A 21,999-nucleotide genomic window follows, 5' to 3' on the forward strand; every position below is an offset into this window, starting at 1 on the left:
AACCTGAGGCCATTGAGAAATGGGAACTCATATTATTAATGAATGTTGTCTGATAAACAACACCTTGGGAATGCACTTCAGTTTATTATAATAAAACTCAGACTTGAATATCGAAATACAGTAATGAAAAATAATGGAAGCATGACGATTCTGAGTAAATAAACCCGGAATCTTTAGCATTTCCAGACTGAAGATCCCAAAGTCATACCATCGAGGGTATGCTTATACCGTTTTTGGAGACGATCCAAAATAAGCAATCTGTAACAGGCTCTTATGTTATTCCATATCCTCTGCAATACAGGGCTTTGTAATTATTATGCCTGTTAACCTTGCAGTGGTTCCCCTACAAGGTGCAGTAAAACTTACTTGATGAAGCGTTTAATGTTCTAGGCTGTCAGTGTCCGTCACCAGTGTAACGTGGCCTTGCCCTATGTAGTGTCCTGATCTTCACGGCGGACGACTGGATCAGTGGAGGAGTCTCCCTGTGGAGGTGAGCAGAACGGAAATATTTGCATCACTGCCTGTTGACAGCTAAAATTCACTCTTTAGACTGAGCAGAGTCTTCCTCAATAGTCCTAGTTCTAGAAACAGCATTGCAGACATTTTACTTTTAAAGTGTGTCACTGAGAAGGTTTGGTGGGGTTAGGGATTTGTTAACAAATTAACATCATTCATGCTGTTATTACCATTGTATAAATGTGTAATAAAATGATAATACACTGTACGTGTGGTATGTGGATACCCCTTCAAATTTGTGGATTCGGCTATTTCAGCCACACCGTTGCGGACAAGTGTATAAAATCAAGCACACAGCCATGCAATCTCCATAGAAAAACATTGGCAGTAGAATGGCCTTACTAAAGAGCTTAGTGCCTTTCAACGGGGCACCGTCATAGGATTCCACCTTTCCAACAAGTCAGTTCATCAAATTTCTTCAGCTAGAGCTGACCCAGTCAACTGTAAGGGCTGTAAGTGCTGTTATTGTAAAGTGGAAACGTCAAGGAGAAACAAAGGATCAGCCGCAAAGTGGTAGGCCATACAAGCTCACAGAACAGGACCGCCGAGTCCTGAAGTGCGTAGCGCTGATGTTTGGCTTAGCGCGCCAAGCATCAGCTGGTGTAAAGCTCGCTGCCATTGGACTCTGGAGCAGTGGAAACAAGTTCTCTAGAGTGATGAAACATGCTTCACCATCTGGCACTCTGACGGACGAATCTGGGTTTGGCGGATGCCAGGAGAACACCTGCCCGAATGCATAGTGCAAACTGTAAAGTTTGGTGGAGGAGGAATAATGGTCTGGGGCTGTTTTTCATGGTTCGGCCTATGCCCTTCGTACCAGTGAAGGGAAATCTTAACGCTACAGCATACAATGACATTCTAGATGACTACGTGCTTCCAACTTTGTGACAACAGTTTGGGGAAGGCCCTTTCCTGTTTCAGCATGACAATGCACAAAGTAAGGTCCATACAGAAATGGCTTGTCGTGATCGGTGTCGACCTCAACCCCATGGGATGAATTGGAACGCCAAATGTGAGCCAGGCCGAATTGCCCAACATCAGTGCCCGACCTCACTAATGCTCTTGTGGCTGAATGGAAGCAAGTCTTTGTGGGCTATACTCAGCCTTGTCTCAGGATGGTAAGTTGGTGGTTGAAGATATCCCTCTAGTGGTGTGGGGGCTGTGCTTTGGCAAAGTGGGTGGGGTTATATCCTTCCTGTTTGGCCCTGTCCGGGGGTGTCCTCGGAGTGGGCCACAGTGTCTCCTGACCCCTCCTGTCTCAGCCTCCAGTATTTATGCTGCAGTAGTTTATGTGTCGGGGGGCTAGGGTCAGTTTGTTATATCTGGAGTACTTCTCCTGTCCTATTCGGTGTCCTGTGTGAATCTAAGTGTGCGTTCTCTAATTCTCTCCTTCTCTCTTTCTCTCTCTCGGAGGACCTGAGCCCTAGGACCATGCCCCAGGACTACCTGACATGATGACTCCTTGCTGTCCCCAGTCCACCTGGCTGTGCTGCTGCTCCAGTTTCAACTGTTCTGCCTTATTATTATTCGACCATGCTGATCATTTATGAACATTTGAACATCTTGGCCATGTTCTGTTATAATCTCCACCCGGCACAGCCAGAAGAGGACTGGCCATCCCACATATGCTCTCTCTAATTCTCTCTTTCTTTCTCTCTCTCGGAGGACCTGAGCCCTAGGACCATGCCCCAGGAATACCTGACATGATGACTCCTTGCTGTCCCCAGTCCACCTGACTGTGCTGCTGCTCCAGTTTCAACTATTCTGCCTTATTATTATTCGACCATGCTGGTCATTTATGAACATTTGAACATCTTGACCATGTTTTGTTATAATCTCCACCCGGCACAGCCAGAAGAGGACTGGCCACCCCACATAGCCTGGTTCCTCTCTAGGTTTCTTCCTAGGTTTTGGCCTTTCTAGGGAGTTTTTCCTAGCCACCGTGCTTCTTCACCTGCATTGCTTGCTGTTTGGGGTTTTAGGCTGGGTTTCTGTACAGCACTTTGAGATATCAGCTGATGTACGAAGGGCTATATAAAATAAATTTGATTGATTGATTGAAGTCCCTACAGCAATGTTCCAACATCTAGTAGAAAGCCTTCCCAGAAGAGTGGAGGATGTTTTAGCAGCAAAGGGAGGACCAACTCCATATTAATGCCCGTCATTTTGGAATGATATGGTCGACGAGCAGGTGTCCACATACTTTTGTTCATGTAGTGTATTTTACCTTCATCTATAAGTGCATATGTGATACTTTTAGCCACAATGAAATTTATGGATGGTGAATATTCAATGGGAAATACCAGAGCCCTTGGCTTTGCCTTTCACGGCTTGGAAACATTTAACTCCCCATACCTGTCTATACAGCCCGTGCAGTTTAACGGGGCGGTTAAATATAGTGTCTCCATCTCTCCAGTTTAAAGAAGACAGGAAAACTTCATTGCACGAAACACGCTGACCTTCACCCCTGAGAAAGGGGTAAGTGGAAATAGCTGCTGTGTTGACCTGCAGACATCTCGTCTTCTTCAGACTTCCCAGGCCTGCCTAACAAATTGCTTCCTGGTCATGGTTTCACATAATCATTCAGACAGTGGGTGGAAGCTGCATGGGGGTCATTCATGTGGAAAATCAGATATGCGTTCATCATTTAATGGTCTTTGACCGATACAGTCACTTTGGGGTGATGATGGTCAAGGTTGTTAGAGTCAGACGCTCAAATCTGGTATTGGCTACAAATAGAGCTTATCGGACATAAAGTACCAGTAGGTCCATTGATTGTACCTGGAATGTGTTTCAACTGAAAAGTTCTATGTGAGAATGTATGTGAGAATGTATGTGAGAATGTGTTCTTATTCCGTTTTTCAGGTGTTGTAATCAAAAAACATTTGATTACATCAATTCACACATATTGACTACTAACTGAATCTAAGGCCATGTCTGGTCATTTGATGTTCAGTGAGCGTACTTCTGCTCACGAAAACCGTGAAATTAACATTTGGACTAAATACCAGTGAAGAGGCTCATTGCTGATTACAAAATGTCCATGCTGCATCTCCTAGTCCTTGCATCTCAGAGAGAGAGTGGAGCAGAGGTGCAGAGTCTAATTGTCTGTCTAGCTGGAGGACATACGTGGTGAGACACAGCATCTTCATGACTTATAGAAACTCACAGCCCCTCAATCACACACAGAGCTCTGCTGATGCCTAACGAGCAGTCATTTAAATTAAGATCGCATCAGACTGTGGGCTGATATAAGATAAACAGATGTAATAGCCATAGAGCGTAAAGGATAGGCCAAATTACTAAGTGCATGTTGACATTATGGTCATGGCGTGCTCAAGACCGGTAGCGTATGCTACTTGAAAGCTTAGACAGCAGCTGTGCCTTGACAGACAGCCAGCATCCTGGGTTTCAACAAGGTGATCCTCTCTGAATCTAGGAGGGGAAGCACTGTAACTCATCAAAGAGGTAGTGCTCAAGTGTTCTCTATTCACGCTGTCCCTGGATACTATACCTAAGATAATTTGATCCAGTTGATCTTCAAATGTGTCTGTGCTCTGAGTCCAGGTTGCAGTGTTTGGATCAACTGAACAATAAGCACAGAAAGATGCTTGCTGACACAAATTATGAGTATCTACTTAACCAAGGAACCAGGAAATCAAAATGACATAGGCTTAGGCATTCCAGGCATACACTGATTGTACCAAACATTAGGAACACCTTCCTAATATTGTTGCAACCTCCCCCACAGAATAGCCTCAATTCGTCGAGGCATGGACTCTCTCTACAAGGTGTCGAAAGCTTTCCACAGGGATGATGGCCCACGTTGAAAAACCCAGCTGCGTTGCCGTTCTTGACATAAACCGGTGCGCCTGGCACCTACTACAGTACCATACCCCGTTCAAAGGCACTAAATCTTTAGTCTTACCTATTCACCCTCTGAATAGCGCATGTACACAATCCATGTCTCAATTTTACTGCAGCTCTTTAATTATCTGTATTTCTATTTTTTACTTAGCACTTATTTTTCTTAACTGCATTGTTGGTTAAGGGCTTATGAGTAATCATTTCACTGTTGTATTCGGAGCACGTGACAAATAAAATTTCATTTGATTTGATTTGGAATTGTATCAAGGCTTAAAAATCCTTCTTTAACCCGTCTCCTCCCCTTCATCTACACTGATTGAAGTGGATTTAACAAGTGACATCAATAATGGATCATAGCTTTCACTTGGATTCACTTTATATCAAAATGACTAAATATTGGTAGCCAAACTTAAGGAAGCCGTTACTTCACTGTACTCACATATCTGTGGTAAAATTTTGGGCCAAGTGGCGAGTGTGCGGCTTAACTACAGCTGAGATAATTTTCCTGAAATTGTATTTAATAGTGTTACCTTTGCTACCACAGTATGCTTCCAATCCTTTGCAAAATAAGCAAGTGGTTGGCCTGTTGAATAGTTTCTGCTATACAGAAATAATTTTCCTAAATAGTATTTTCTAGCAAGAAAACATTATGCAGTAAACAAACAACAATTATTTGTTTTTGTCTGTTTCTAAGCAGCACACATTCTGTACAGTAGGTTACTTCCTGTTAGGTTACTTCCTGAGTGTGCAGTATGTGATACACAGGGATGACAGATTGTGGTGTATATGTCATCAAATGAACTGACATTATGATGATTTTGTGACCGTTGGTTTACCTTTCAACTTCCCTCCATGGTTCTGCTTTGACTCTGACTCTGAATGGCACAGTAGAGGCTCGAGATGTAGAAGAGCAGGTGACTCAGATAACTCCCATGACACAGGAAGTGGAGTCGTCTTGCCAGGAACTGCTCTCTAGGAGCCCCGGCTTCCCCCTCTCCCACTTTAGCAGACTGACCCCTTCCTGTCCCCTCCACCACCAGCAGCACCAGAGCAGCATTAGAAGAGCCCGTAGGCTTTGGCCCTGGCCTCATCATCTGGCAGTTATCAAGGCAAATTAGAAGAACACATGCTCTGAGCTCCCAGACTCTCTGTGCAGCCCCTGTTCTCACAACAGCAGAACAAAGGCTGGCCGGAGCAGGAAGCTCGAGTAGCACTTAAAGGGGGCAGTGGAACTCCTGCCCTCAGGGGTACGCCTTTACCCTGAGGAGAGGGACAAGGAGAAGGCCTTCATTCAACAACCTCCTCCACCCACACTCGCTCACCTTTGTCTTATGTGACCCGGTTTGAGAGCATGAGAAAGGCAGTGCTATCGACAAGAATTAGTGGAACAGATAATGGGTGCAATGTGAGCAAAGCAAAATAAGGAAGAATGCTCTAGAACTTCCGGTTCAGGAACAACATATGTCCGTAATGAGCCATGAGCCATTACACAGAGAAAAAGACTCCACTGAAAGTGAAACAAACAACATGAACTGAGCCTTGATCACGGCCGGACCTCATAGATAAACATTATTACAACATTGGCGTTACATTTGAAGCTGGAGGGCTTTGCCATTTAGGCAGGGTGTAAGCACTTTTAACTCCAAAATGACACATTTTTATCATGTTTACCTCAACAGAGCATGGAAACTCCAGTAGACTCCTTGTACAAAGTGACTACCGCTTATGTCAACATCCAACATCCAATGAATCAATCATGAAAATGTGTTGTGCCTGTTTCCCAGCACTTGGATCTGTACTGTGCCCTACATATTTCTAAGACAAATAACAAATGGCATAATAAAAAGAGTGATGATTTAGCTGTGCGTAATGGCAGTTTGAGTCTATACCACTGTCTTTGACTGAAGGATATTACACCTGGACTGCCCACTCAATCCCACTCTGCTATTCATCACCCTCCCAGATCACCAGAGTTTATTCATAACCAATTGGTGTTTGACAGCTTTATTCGCTGGAATCAGGCACGCAGATCCACTTACGGATACGGCAATCCACACTGGCTGCCCACCTCACATCTCCTATCCATTCTTATACCAGGGCCTTTGTACTGGGACTTGGGGACAGAGGGACAGAGGGACAAAATTGGACAAGCAGGAAAGTATTAGGATGAGAGCGATATATATATATATATCAATATATATATATATCAATATATATGCAGTGCCTTGCGAAAGTATTCGGCCCCCTTGAACTTTGCAACCTTTTGCCACATTTCAGGCTTCAAACATAAAGATATAAAACTGTCTTTTTTTGTGAAGAATCAACAACAAGTGGGACACAATCATGAAGTGGAACGACATTTATTGGATATTTCAAACTTTTTTAACAAATCAAAAACTGAAAAATTGGGCGTGCAAAATTATTCAGCCCCCTTAAGTTAATACTTTGTAGCGCCACCTTTTGCTGCGATTACAGCTGTAAGTCGCTTGGGGTATGTCTCTATCAGTTTTGCACATCGAGAGACTGACATTTTTTCCCATTCCTCCTTGCAAAACAGCTCGAGCTCAGTGAGGTTGGATGGAGAGCATTTGTGAACAGCAGTTTTCAGTTCTTTCCACAGATTCTTGATTGGATTCAGGTCTGGACTTTGACTTGGCCATTCTAACACCTGGATATGTTTATTTTTGAACCATTCCATTGTAGATTATGCTTTATGTTTTGGATCATTGTCTTGTTGGAAGACAAATCTCTGTCCCAGTCTCAGGTCTTTTGCAGACTCCATCAGGTTTTCTTCCAGAATGGTCCTGTATTTGGCTCCATCCATCTTCCCATCAATTTTAACCATCTTCCCTGTCCCTGCTGAAGAAAAGCAGGCCCAAACCATGATGCTGCCGCCACCATGTTTGACAGTGGGGATGGTGTGTTCAGCTGTGTTGCTTTTACGCCAAACATAACGTTTTGCATTGTTGCCAAAAAGTTCAATTTTGGTTTCATCTGACCAGAGCACCTTCTTCCACATGTTTGGTGTGTCTCCCAGGTGGCTTGTGGCAAACTTTAAATGACACTTTTTATGGATATCTTTAAGAAATGGCTTTCTTCTTGCCACTCTTCCATAAAGGCCAGATTTGTGCAATATACGACTGATTGTTGTCCTATGGACAGAGTCTCCCACCTCAGCTGTAGATCTCTGCAGTTCATCCAGAGTGATCATGGGCCTCTTGGCTGCATCTCTGATCAGTCGTCTCCTTGTATGAGCTGAAAGTTTAGAGGGACGGCCAGGTCTTGGTAGATTTGCAGTGGTCTGATACTCCTTCCATTTCAATATTATCGCTTGCACAGTGCTCCTTGGGATGTTTAAAGCTTGGGAAATCTTTCTGTATCCAAATCCGGCTTTAAACTTCTTCACAACAGCATCTCGGACCTGCCTGGTGTGTTTCTTGTTCTTCATGATGCTCTCTGCGCTTTTAACTGACCTCTGAGACTATCACAGTGCAGGTGCATTTATACGGAGACTTGATTACACACAGGTGGATTGTATTTATCATCATTAGTCATTTAGGTCAACATTGGATCATTCAGAGATCCTCACTGAACTTCTGGAGAGAGTTTGCTGCACTGAAATTAAAGGGGCTGAATAATTTTGCACGCCCAATTTTTCAGTTTTTGATTTGTTAAAAAAGTTTGAAATATCCAATAAATGTCGTTCCACTTCATGATTGTGTCCCACTTGTTGTTGATTCTTCACAAAAAAATACAGTTTTATATCTTTATGTTTGAAGCCTGAAATGTGGCAAAAGGTCGCAAAGTTCAATGGGGCCGAATACTTTCGCAAGGCACTGTATATATATATATCAATATATATATCTCTCTATATATATCTATCTATATATATATATATATATATATATATATATATATATATATATATATATATATATATATATATATATGCCCCACTGTATGTATATATATATATATACCAATTGTATACCAATTATGTGTATATATATATATATATATATATATATAGATATATAGATATATATAGAGATATAGATATATATAGAGATATAGATATATATATAGAGATATTGATAGATATATAGATATATATATCTATATATAGATATATATATCTATAGATATATATATCTATATATAGATATATATATCTATATATCTATATATATATATATATATATATATATACATACATAATTGGTATACAATTGGTATATATATATATATATATATACATACAGTGGGGCAAAAAAGTATTTAGTCAGCCACCAATTGTGCAAGTTCTGCCACTTAAAAAGATGAGAGAGGCCTGTAATTTTCATCATAGGTACACTTCAACTATGACAGACAAAATGAGAAAAACAAATCCAGAAAATCACATTGTAGGATTTTTTATGAATTTATTTGCAAATTATGGTGGAAAATAAGTATTTGGTCACCTACAAACAAGCAAGATTTCTGGCTCTCACAGAACTGTAACTTCTTCGTTAAGAGGCTCCTCTGTCCTCCACTCGTTACCGGTATTAATGGCACCTGTTTAAAGTTGTTATCAGTATAAAAGACACCTGTCCACAACCTCAAACAGTCACACTCCAAACTCCACTATGGCCAAGACCAAAGAGCTGTCAAAGGACACCAGATACAAAATTGTAGACCTGCACCAGGCTGGGAAGACTGAATCTGCAATAGGTAAGCAGCTTGGTTTGAAGAAATCAACTGTGGGAGCAATTATTAGGAAATGGAAGACATACAAGACCACTGATAATCGCCCTCGATCTGGGGCTCCACGCAAGATCTCACCCCGTGGGGTCAAAATGATCACAAGAACGGTGAGCAAAAATCCCAGAACCACACGGGGGGACCAAGTGAATGACCTGCAGAGAGCTGGGACCAAAGTAACAAAGCCTACCATTAGTAACACACTACACCTCCAGGGACTCAAATCCTGCAGTGCCAGACGTGTCCCCCTGCTTAAGCCAGTACATGTCCAGGCCCGTCTGAAGTTTGCTAGAGAGCATTTGGATGATCCAGAAGAAGATTGGGAGAATGTCATGTGGTCAGATGAAACCAAAATAGAACTTTTTGGTAAAAACTCAACTCGTCGTGTGTGGAGGACAAAGAATGCTGAGTTGTATCCAAAGAACATCATACCTACTGTGAAGCATGGGGGTGGAAACATCATGCTTTGGGGCTGTTTTTCTGCAAAGGGACCAGGACGACTGATCCGTGTAAAGGAAAGAATGAATGGGGCCATGTATCGTGAGATTTTGAGTGAAAACCTCCTTCCATCAGTAAGGGTATTGAAAATGAAACGTGGCTGGGTCTTTCAGCATGACGATGATCCCAAACACACCGCCCGGCCAACGAAGGAGTGGCTTCGTAAGAAGCATTTCAAGGTCCTGGAGTGGCCTAGCCAGTCTCCAGATCTCAACCCCATAGAAAATCTTTGGAGGGAGTTGAAAGTCCGTGTTGCCCAGCAACAGCCCCAAAACATCACTGCTCTAGAGGAGATCTGCATGGAGGAATGGGCCAAAATACCAGCAACAGTGTGTGAAAACCTTGTGAAGACTTACAGAAAACATTTGACCTCTGTCATTGCCAACAAAGGGTATATAACAAAGTATTGAGATAAACTTTTGTTATTGACCAAATACTTATTTTCCACCATAATTTGCAAATAAATTCATAAAAAATCCTACAATGTGATTTTCTTGATTTTTTTGTGTACCTATGAGGAAAATTACAGGCCTCTCTCATCTTTTTAAGTGGGAGAACTTGCACAATTGGTGGCTGACTAAATACTTTTTTGCCCCACTGTATGTATGTATGTATGTATGTATGTATGTATGTATATAGATATATATATATATATATATATATATATATATATATATATATATATAGAGAGAGAGAGAGAGAGAGAGAGAGAGAGAGAGAGAGATTCACTGCATGGAAAGGAAGAGACAGTTCCCTTACTTCTCCTATCAAGTGTCCAGATAACTTTTCCAGTCGCTGTGTCCTGCCCCCGTCTCCCCTCTCTCTCTCTCTCCCTTTTTTTCAATCACCAACTTCTCTCCTGATTCCCAAACCTGCAAAGTCCATCAGGACCAGAGGGGAGGGAACATCCCGCATTCTTCAGCCTGAAGCTCTCGCTGCTGAAAAATAATCTACCTTAACAAGGAGAGAGCTTCTCAGGAAAGGGATAACCTAATCTTTAAACCTGGGCTGTTGTCTTTAAAAAGGCCTGGTGAGGTATACTGTCTCCCTCTGCTGTGGTTTCATAAGAAAGGACTTCCTGCCTATATTACAAGCTAACGTTGAATGAGTGTCCCTCTTTATCCACCTGCCAATTAACAGGAAGTAATAACCTATCCTTCTTTTGGTGATGTATTTAAAACGTGGTCCCTAATATGAGGAATAGTCTCCCCAGTTCCCCTTTGACCTCAACCAACAGCTCCGTTCCTCACATTATTGCCAAGCTTGCATGTCACAAACCTACTCAGTATTTTGCAAGGTAGAGTTGACCCCTTCACACTGATTGGGTTAAGGGTTCCTCAGTAAGAATTACCCACACAGAGAGAGAGAGAGACTGACGCGTTTTACAGCTGCCTGCTGCTAGGCGGCTCTGTTGATGCTGCAGTCCGTTTCATCTGCTAGATAGTCGTACGTTCCTGTCTCCAGAATGTATTTATTTATTTCATCCTTACTTCACCAGATAAATTCACTGGGAACACCTTCACAGCAATGACCTGGGAAAAGGGTGGCAAGGGAAAGGGATGGAATGAGACTGAAATAATGTTGAGATATAGAGACACAATATTAGAAACAAAACTCCAATATCCTCAGACCATACTCAAATAGCTTATGGGGGTGGTTACTCAGCGCCAGAATACTGTGTTTCCTTGAACTGCTGTTCAGATGTCATCTAAGTAGAAACATCAATCATGCCAGTTGTTCCTGTGAGTCCGGCGTCAGTCCCTGACCCTACTGAGTCACTGGTCTTTGCCACTCCTTGACATTTCCTCTGGTGCACATGTGAGGTTACACAAAGCCTAGGCCGAGGCAACACTCTCTCTCCCATTTTAGGATGCCATGGTCAACATGGTTAATGTGCAGCTAATAGCGTCTGAACAGATGCAGGTATGATCATGTACTTCCTGTCCTGGGCTGAACAGTTGAGAAAGGAATTGTAAACACTCTGGCTCTTATCAAGAGTCTTTGTTTAACATTACATTTCACCAATGTAAACTGATGTCTCGCCACATGAACTGCAACAGACTCTTTTCCAGACACGCATTTCATGCTTACATAAGTAGTTGTGCTAGTCTAACCTCTGTTTGAAACGTGCACCTGTTTCTAAATGCAATCCTAGTTAAAATACTCCTTGTGTGTGCAATATCGCTGGCTGCATGCTGCCTAATTATCTGTCTTGCCATGAGCGCTTATTCATGGGGAACATTGTGTATGATGAAGAACAGTTTGTTTGAAGGGGCTGAGGCACCCCATCACCTATCCTGAGGTAAGCACCAGACTGCTGCTAGAACTATGTTGCTATGGTTGGTGTCAGCTGTGCATCACATTGGTGCACTGCTGAGGCACTCCATGAGCAAATGCTATTGTAACTCACAACAAGGCCTTTTGAAGGATTTGGAAACTTTCCATCACTTGCTTGAGAGATCACAGCTTAAAAGGCAAATGTCAGAGCATTAAAAAATGACACTTTTAAAGGAAAGTGAAAACAGCTTGCAAGTGTGGTGGATGTCAAGTTATAGTTAAGCTCGGGTGAAGAAATATGTTCTCACGCTGTTGTACAAACTGGTCAGTCCTTTTCCAGTCAACACTTTGACCTTACACATTAGGCATCTTTATTTTTTTGGACTAGATGATTCAACAAAGTAACAGATTAACGAAACGATTAAATCTCAAACTTCTACATTACTACTGTACCAGGGAGGTTACAGATAGCATTTTTTATGTTGAATATACTGCATGTAAGGTTACATATACAGTGCCTTGCAAAAGTATTCATCCCACTTGGTGTTTTTCCTACTTTGTTGCATTACAACCTGTAATTTAAATTGATTTTTATTTGGATTTCATGTGATGGACATACACAAAATAGTCCAAATTCGTGAAGTGAAATGAAAAAAAGTAACTCGTTTAAAAAAATAAAATAAAAATTTAAAACAGAAAAGTGGTGCGTGCATATGTATTCACCCCTTTTGCTACGAAGCCCCTAAATAGATCTGGTGCAACCAATTACCTTCAGAAGTCACATAAATAGTTAAATAAAGTCCACCTGTGTGCAATCTAAGTGTCACATGATCTCAGTATATATACACCTGTTCTGAAAGGCCCCAGAGTCTACAACACCACTAAACAAAGGGCACCACCAAGCAAGTGGCACCATGAAGAGCAAGAAGGTCCCCAAACAGGTCAGGGACAAAGTTGTGGAGAAGTACAGATCAGGGTTGGGTTAGAAAAATTATCCAAAACTTTAAACATCCCACTGAGCACCATTAAATCCATTATAAATAAATGGAAAGAATATGGCACCACAACAAACCTGCCAAGAGAGGGCCACCCACCAAAACTCACGGACCAGGGAAGAAGGGCATTATTAATCAGAGAGGCAACAAAGAAACCAAAGATAACCCTGAAGGAGCTGCAAAGCTCCACAGCGGAGATTGGATTATCTGTCTATATGACCACTTTAAGCCGTACACTCCACAGAGCTGGGCTTTACGGAAAATTGGTCAGACAAAAACCCATTGCTTAAAGAAAAGAATAAGCAAACACCTTTGGTGTTCGTCAAATGTCATGTGGGAGACTCCCCAAACATATGGAAGAAGGTACTCTGGTCAGAGGAGACTGAAATTGAGCTTTTTGGCCATCAAGGAAAATGCTATGTCTGGCACAAACCCATCACCCCGAGAACACCATCCCTGTTTTTCATCGGCAGGGACTGGGAAACTGGTCAGAATTGAAGGAATGATGGTGCTAAATGCAGGGAAATTCTTGAAGGAAACCTGTCTTCCAGAGATTTGAGACAGGGGCGGAGGTTCACCTTCCAGCAGGACAATGACCCTAAGCATACTGCTCAAGTGGTTTAAGGGGAAATATTTAAATGTCTTGGAATGGCCTAGTCAAAGCTCAGACCTCAATCCAATTGAGAATCTGTGGTGTGACTTATTAAAGATTGTTGTACACCAGCGGAACCCATCTGACTTGAAGGAGCTGTAGCTGTTTGCCTTGAAGAATGGACAAAAATCCCAATGGCTACATATGAAAGGCTTATAGCAACATACCCCAAGAGACTTGCAGCTGTAATTGCTGCAAAAGGTGGCTCTAAAAAGTATTGACTTTGGGGGGGTGAATAGTTATGCACGCTGAAGTTTTCTGTTTTTTTTGTGTTATTTCTTGTTTGTTTCACAATAAAACATATTTTGCATCTTCAAAGTGGTAGACATGTTGTGTAAATAAAATTATACAAACCCTCCCAAAAATCTATTTTAATTCCAGGTTGTAAGACAACAAAATAGGAAAAATTTCAAGGGGTATGAATACTTTCGCAAGCCACTGTACATCCCACTTTGAACCTTGTCCCACTTGCGTTCAGCTAACCAAAGGGAAGCTATTTCAGTCTGGTCCCTCTGTGACTTGCCTTAATATATTAGACCACATGACAGAGTCAGTATGGACGCATAGTACTGACTGTAAGAGTGGGCCATATTGGAGGTCCCATGTCTTTCCTTTGTTTTCCTAAATATGCCAATCTTTCATGGCAAAAAGGAACTAATATTATGACAGAGTTTGACAGGCCCTAGGTCATGCTCCAACTCGTGATTATAGAAGGACCTTTTCTTATGATGCTGTGCCAGATTACTGAGGAGTATTGAGGACATGTTGTGATATTCATCAGATCATGCTCAAGACTAAAATACTGATTCTAAAATGGTCATGGTCCCTCAGCTCTCAACAGCAATATTAATGCATGAGTAACACACATGGTTATTTTTGCCATACGTTCAGTGGTTCTTTTGTTTCCTTATGCGTTCCCTTAGTTCTGTATGTTGTTTGGGGAGACCCACTGTTAATAAAACATGTACTATTACAGTTTGGCTGCATTGAAATATCTATCAAAACATTTACTCTTTATCCTAGCCTAAAATACTATGTTAGGAAAGAATCTTGATACTGTATGTCGGTTTCTTCTTTAAAAATACTGAACAATAATATAAAAGTAACATGCAACAATTTCAACGATTTGACTGAGTTACAGTTCACATCAGGAAATCAGTCAATTGAAATAAATGAATTAGGCCCTAATCTATGAATTTCACTTGACTGGGCAGGGGCGCAGCGGTGGGTGGGCCTAGGAGGGCACAGACCCAACCACTGGGGGGGCCAGGCCCAACCACTGGGGAGCCAGGCTCAGCCAATCAGAATGAGTTTTTCCCCACAAAAGGGCTTTATTACAGAGAGTAATACTCCTCAGTGTCATCAGCTGTCCGGGTGGGTGGTCTCAGACGATCCCGCAGGTGAAGAAGCGGGATGTGGAGGTCCTGGCCTGGCGTGGTTACACGTGATCTGCATGGTTACACGTGGTTGGACGAATTGCCAAATACTCTAAAATGAGGTTGGAGGCGGCTTATGGTAGAGAAATGTACATTCAATTATCTGGCAACAGCTCTGGTGGACATTCCTGCAGTCATCATGTCAATTGCACACTCCCTCAAAACTTGCAACATCTGTGGCATTGTGTTGTGTGGCAAAAATGCACCTCTTATTGTCCTCAGCACAAGGTTCACTTGTGTAATGATCATGCTGTTTAATCAGCTTCTTGATATGCCACACCTGTCAGGTGGATGGAATATCTTGGCAAAGGAGAAATGCTCACAAACAGGGATGTAAACAAATTTGTTCACACATTTTTTTGGAACATTTCTGGGATCTTTTATTTCTGCTCATGAAACACGGGACCAACACTTTACATGTTGCGTTTATATTGTTTTTCAGTATAATTTTCACCATTTGTTGTAGAATAATGGTGTGGCATGAACAACCCACTGACGTCAACCTTTTACCCATCTTCAATAAAATAGATAAACACTATTCCAGAGGTGACTGAATAAAGTGACTGAATGAAGTGAACTGTAAAAGAAATATTCGTTTTTGAGTTACAGTGACTCACAGGTCACAGATCTGCAACTGTCACCTAATGAAAACGTTCCCTTTCACAATGTAATAATCTTTTTTTATGATATAGCCTCATTCGATGGATGTCTGAACAGGACGTTACAGCTCAATATACCATTAACAACCCTGCATATGGCTCTCTCACGTCAAGAAGCACTCAAGCCCACATTGTCAAACTCATGCGTGATTCAACAACCACAAAGAAATACGGAGTATCGATCAAAAGAGGACATTACGCAGTCTGACCTGTGCCATTAAAGAGCCTCTGCATTTTACACCTGCATTACACTCTAATGTTACATTAATTATGTGTTAACACATCTGCCACCTGAGGAGAGCCGCGGTTGACCCTCACATGTGGGACAGATGTTGGAATCCAACATGCTCTTTTTATGGGAGATATAGAATATTTGTATTAAAGCTGTGTTTTATGAGACTGTGCCGTAAGCTCCTACCCTTACTTGGCCAACCCATGCTTTGGTGTTGCCAGCACCTGTGGAAAGAGAAAATGGGAGCAGATGGGACTTCAAACACTCCTGCGTGGGATCGGCTGGTTGTGTTAACGGCGGTCGCGGTAGCTGCTGCGGAGAGGGCACCAGAGGACAATACAGAGAAATCAATGTTCAATGTTTGGATGGGAGCTGATACATTTCCAGTTCCCTTGCACTGTGACTGATCACTAAGAATGTGGACATACTGTATGAACTACAGTATAAAGGCATTTCATCCATTGTCTGAACCATTATCGACTAAACTGTACAGACGATTTATTTGTGATAAGTGTACAGAAACATATGAATGTGTAAGCCTGCTATCTATGACCTAGCTCCTAATGTTGATAGCCTAGTTGCATACTAATTCTTAATGTACAGGCATGTGTAGTACATTGTAAGGACAGTTACTACACTCGCAAATACAAGAACCCAGGGATGCATGAAAAGACCTCCCAAAACCCAAACCGGTTGAGGAAATATCATAGTATCCCTCCATGGCCTTAAAGACAAGCGCAGACCCATGGCAGGTTGGCCTGAAGGGGAATACACTCCCGTGGCCTGGCCCTGGAAAGTTGCCTGGCGATCTAGCCGGAGGATCCAACACTGTCTGCATCATCTATCATCCCTCCACTGCCAAGGGCTGCATATTAGGGAGCTGGTTTTACTGCCGATTCATCATGCTACTGGAAGAGAATCAAGAGGCCGTCTTGGGGATGACATCACAACTTCTGTAAACCATTGGTTGTCTTCCATTACCTCCCAGATGATGCAGATTTGATTCTAATTATGAACAGGGATAGAAAATGTATCTGCTGTACATTTACTGGACAGACTTTTTTTTGCCCAGTGGGTTAGAAATGGATGTACTGTTTATTATTTTATTTTTTTAGCCCTTAATGTCTTAGCAGGAGGCTAACCTAATGTAAGACTTCACAAAAGGTACAATACTACTGTACAGTGACACAAAACAAAACACCCGAAACAAACAGCCTCCTTTTTAAAAAAGGAAAGGGTGGAGGTACAATGGGAAGAGGTGCCTCGACATTTCTCACAGTCCTCAATCAGGGGATTGGGGTGGTGGTGTGGGGCGAAGGTGGGGGGCAGCTGCAGTGGTAGAACAAATGACACGCTGCTCCACACACCAAAGTGGATGTTTAGGGGACAGCATTGCCGGAGACATACAGCAGATAGCTCGGCCCCCCTTACCTGCTGATGTCTGGTATTGCACAGTGATTTATCTGACTTTCGCAGCTCCAGGCCAGGCTGAGGCGGCCCTCCGAGAGGACACACACCGTCTGTATGGAAGAGAGATGGTGGAGCATGGAGGTTGGTGTTGGAGGGAAGCTGATGTGCTGGATGTGATTGAAAGGGGGTCCATATATAGCTTAGCCAAGACGCAATTTGATGCATGATGCTAAATACATTTTGGTTACCATTATACTACCTTGTTTGTGGAGTGTAGGCTACTGTGAATTGTGAAGAGAAACACATGTTTATAGCGTGTATGGTTCAATGCCTCTCAGTTGTGTAGGTGGTTAGGTATGAACCTAAATTGTTTATTTAAAACTTTATGCCAAAATGGCGTGACAGTATAAATACAACATAACTACATGTTATTCCTAATCCTGGGTAATAAGTAGCCTCTTCCACCACCACTACATCTATATGATATATGTGAAACTATAAGGATGAAGGAATCTGCTATACCACTGATAGTTTACATTGTCCATAGGGAATGATTCACTGCCCTTAACCTGAAATAAGCAGGTTCTAAGGGGAAAATCAGGAAACACTTGTCCAGAAAAGGGACAGTCAACACAAACATCCTTTTCCAAAGGGGGTGCGGTGCACAACAGGCCCCCAGAGTCCTGAGGCACTGTGATGGATGGTTCCCATGCAGGCAGTATAAGGCTTTAAGCTGAACTACTCTTGTCTGAAGAAAGACTTGGACCCAAATTTATGCCATGTAAGATGAACATTCATAGCCTTTGATTTTTCATGAAGTTCAAGAACCATAACAACATTAGAGCAAACTTTTAAGTGTTCAAACAGTTGTTAACCCTTTCCATTATGTTCTGGGTCAATTTGAGTTTGAAATCACTAAAATACTATTTTTAGTAATTGTTCCAACATGATCCTTCATCTACTTTGTAAAACACGTAATAAAAATGAATAAAACATAGACCTGAATAGGGACATCCATTATGTTCTGGGTCAATTTGACCCACAATTTGACCCTCTCAACTGAAACAAGCTGCGTTCTGCACATGAATGGTGCAACCATGCTGATCACATAGATATAAGTATGATTTCCCTATGATTCTCAGAGGCTGAGCATTGACTCTCCATTTGACCCCCGCAATTTGACCTTGGTCTATATAACTTTTGGACGGTGTGTCCTAGAAACAACCTGCTTTCTGCACAGGAATGGCGCAACCATGCTGATCACAAAGATATAAGTATGAGGCTGAGCAACACTGATCTGAAGACAATTTGAACTTGACTTTGGACCTTGACCTTCGTGCTTGAAAAGGTTATAAGTACACTACCGTTCAAAAGTTTGGGGCCACAGAAAAATAGACATTGTTAATGTTGTAAATGACTATTGTAGCTGGAAATGGCATATTTTCTATGGAATATCTACATAGCTGTACAGAGGCCCATTATCAGCAACCATCACTCCTGTTTTCCAATGGCACGTTGTGTTAGCTAATCCAAGTTTATCATTTTAAAAGGCTAATTGATCATTAGAAAACTCTTTTGCAATTATGTTAGCACAGTTGAAAAGTGTTGTTCTTATTAAAGAAGTAATAAAACTGGCCTTCTTTAGACTAGTTGAGTATCTGGAGCATCAGCATTTGTGGATTCGATTACAGGCTCAAAATTGCCAGAAACAATGCCCTTTCTTCTGAAACTCGTCAGTCTATTCTTGTTCTGAGAAATTAAGGCTATTCCATGCAAGAAATTGCCAAGAATCTAAAGATCTCTTACCATGGTGTGTACTACTACCTTCACAGAACAGCGAAAACTGGCTCTAACCAGAATAGAAAGAGTGGGAGGCCCCGGTGCACAACTGAGCAAGAGGACAAGTACATTAGAGTGTCTAGTTTGAGAAACAGACGCCTCACAGGTCCTCAACTGGCAGCTTCATTAAATACCAGTCTCAACGTCAACAGTGAAGAGGCGACTCCGGGATAATGGCCTCCTAGGTAGAGTTGCAAAGAAAAAGCCATTGATTTATGACTGGTACAGCAATCAAACATTTGGCTCTACTGTACATTTTGAACAGTTGGATCCATCAACTCAGGAGGGAAAAGCGTATGAAAGAGGACAATCCCAGCTACTGGAAAATACATGTTGGGAGGTTAGATATTTTTATGATCTTGATGTACTTACTGTACACAAACAGTGTCGGCTGAATCGAACATGAGGGAAAGATTTAATTATCTAAGGTACAATACCTCCAGGAATAATGATCAGTCAATGTTCTAGAATTACAGTAAGAAAGAACATTATAGGGAGGAACTTCAGAGTCAATAAATGTGTTTACTCAACCCATCAATCTGCACCTACGCCATTATTAACGTCAGTGACAGGGTGCTGTACAGAATTAATCAGGCTGCTGTGTTTAGGGTAATGGATTGTCCCTGGAGCCAAGTCCTACCACAGGCATATCCAATGGAAAATCCATAATCGTGGCTCTCTCCTCAAGATCGACATCCCTGCTACCCAGATACAAAACGACCAGATAATGCAAAGCATCCTCAGCCAAAAGGAAATTCCTCCATGTTTCTTTTCTCTTTCAATCGCAGGTCTGCGATTTTTAAGCGTTTATAAAACACGTCATGGAATTTCAGCACATACGTGCATATAGTTTTAGTGCATGATTTATTTCCCTATATCTGTTTTGGGTATCATATTTGGGGCATAGTGGTCAGTGTCTCATAGAACGTTTTCTCAATTTAACCACGTAAAATGGCTTCAGGAGTCAGACATTTGTTTTATTGGAATACATTTTCTTCAAAGTTTACTGTACATATTACTCAGAAGAGAAAGACATGTTAAACCATCTACAGTAAGAAGAAAATGTTGTACACTGGTTGAGATACATGCTTTTGCCAAGGAAACCTGTTTTGTTTTCATGTTTATAGCAAAAGAGAAAAGTTCTGGCCATTGATTTAAGGCGTACACTCCCATGCTACATTGAGGGATTACTTTGATGGAGGAGTGGAGTTTCGGTCAGTCTATCTCACATCAAATTCTCTGACAGCAAATAACATGAAAATACTATCTAATGTACTTAATAATATTATGTTACAAAAGGTGTAGGTTCTCATTTGATATCAAAAGTGCAGTATCCAACTAAACTGGCTAAGACGGCATCTGCCCTAACAGTGGCTGCTCCTGCTCCAGTCTAAGACGTGTATGAAGGACATCTGCCACATTACCTATCATTTTCCCCTCAGTTCCTAGAAGCCTGCTCACCTTCCAGTGACTGGCCAAGTTCAACTAATGAACTTGCATAGATAAAAATGGTTTTAATCCATTTTCAAAACCGCAGAACCCTTCAAATACTATATCTGATACCGGTAGAAGTTCATCGTCAGTACAACGGGATGTTTAAGTTTTCAGATGTCATGGTAATGTGTTTCAGTCCATTTTCCTCATTCAAAGTATAGCTGAAACTCATGTTTCCTTAAACATGCTGTTTGCTCAACCCACTAGCGGAAGAGAATTAGTAAAGGGGAACCTGTTGGCAAGATAACATTACTCATTCCGTCAGGGGCGATATAAGGGTAACTCCCAAAAACAGATGGCAGCCTATCTTTGCAAGATACCTTTTTGATTCAGTGATAGAGAGCCAACCAAAACGTGGAGAAGCATCTTCATGTCATTTGTCAGCTGGGGAAGGGAAAACATCGTAATACTTTTACTGGAGGATACTAAAAAAAGTGCAGTCATGTTACATTGATGTTATGTCTTGTAATGTACATAACATTACGGGGAGTAAAAGTTGTTGGCCACATTTTGGGATATTCTTAAGCAAGACCCATACCTTTGTTTTGCCATTGGTTACCTTCACAAGTAGATTCCAGCCCAAAGCAGTGACAGAATGCACTTACAGTATATTTTTACTCACATAAGGTCGCTTTCTTTTCAAATACAGTCTTCAGGCCTCTTTGGGTACAAATTGCCATGAAGCACAACGCTGACCAACAATTACAAGAACATGTAATGGTGTTGCCTGTGTTGCTTGCCACTCATCTTGTGCATGTATCTTCTGCAGAAACAGTGCCAAGAAGTTACCAAACCCATTAAGATCACTTTCAGAAATGTCACAGGGATTATAGTGTACATCAGTTAAAAAAAATATATATATTTTTTTAAAGGCCTTTTAAAACGAGGATGCCAGGAGCCCTGTATAGAAGCTGGTTCTCACCATCAGAACCTATTGTGGTAAAACAATACTATAGCAATACAATAGCATGCAACTATATGCAAGAAAGGAGTCAAACCTTGACAGACCAGGCTGCTTTTCTCATCTCTTCATCGGACGAGTTATTCACACCTTCTCCAAGGACTTGTCTTCAATGTGAGGCATGCGAGACACGCACAGTCTTCAAAGTGGAGAGGCAGAGCCAAACGTCCAGCCCTCCCTCAGCGGACCATCATCTGCAAGCCACTGGCTCTTTCCCTCTGGGGTTAGCTTACACCCCATGCACCCATAAAAGCAGCATGGCATGCCACCTCTTCTCCTGTATACACAACATCATTTTGCCCTTTTGTTGCGCAGTGCATTTTCTTTGTGTTGTTTGTGGACAGGCCTACGTATGAACAGTATTTCAGGGATTTCAAGATCCACTAATGGACGCATTTTGAATGCCACTTGTTGTTAAAAGAC

At 41.8% G+C, this 21,999-nt stretch overlaps 1 long non-coding RNA gene across 1 annotated transcript in view; it reads right to left on the reverse strand.

The window, feature by feature from the left end:
* Positions 1-21,758, reverse strand: part of LOC118964446 — a 36,379-nt gene extending 14,621 nt beyond the window's left edge. The window contains exons 1-3 of the long non-coding RNA XR_005051486.1: positions 21,614-21,758; positions 21,238-21,378; positions 367-482 (exon numbers count right to left, since the gene is read on the reverse strand). This is a non-coding gene — a long non-coding RNA (uncharacterized LOC118964446). The remainder of the gene's footprint in view (positions 1-366; positions 483-21,237; positions 21,379-21,613) is intronic.
* Between the last annotated feature and the right edge of the window lie 241 nt (positions 21,759-21,999).

The sequence above is a fragment of the Oncorhynchus mykiss genome, chromosome 1 (assembly GCF_013265735.2).
Source record: "Oncorhynchus mykiss isolate Arlee chromosome 1, USDA_OmykA_1.1, whole genome shotgun sequence".
Classification (NCBI taxonomy): Eukaryota; Metazoa; Chordata; class Actinopteri; order Salmoniformes; family Salmonidae; genus Oncorhynchus; species Oncorhynchus mykiss.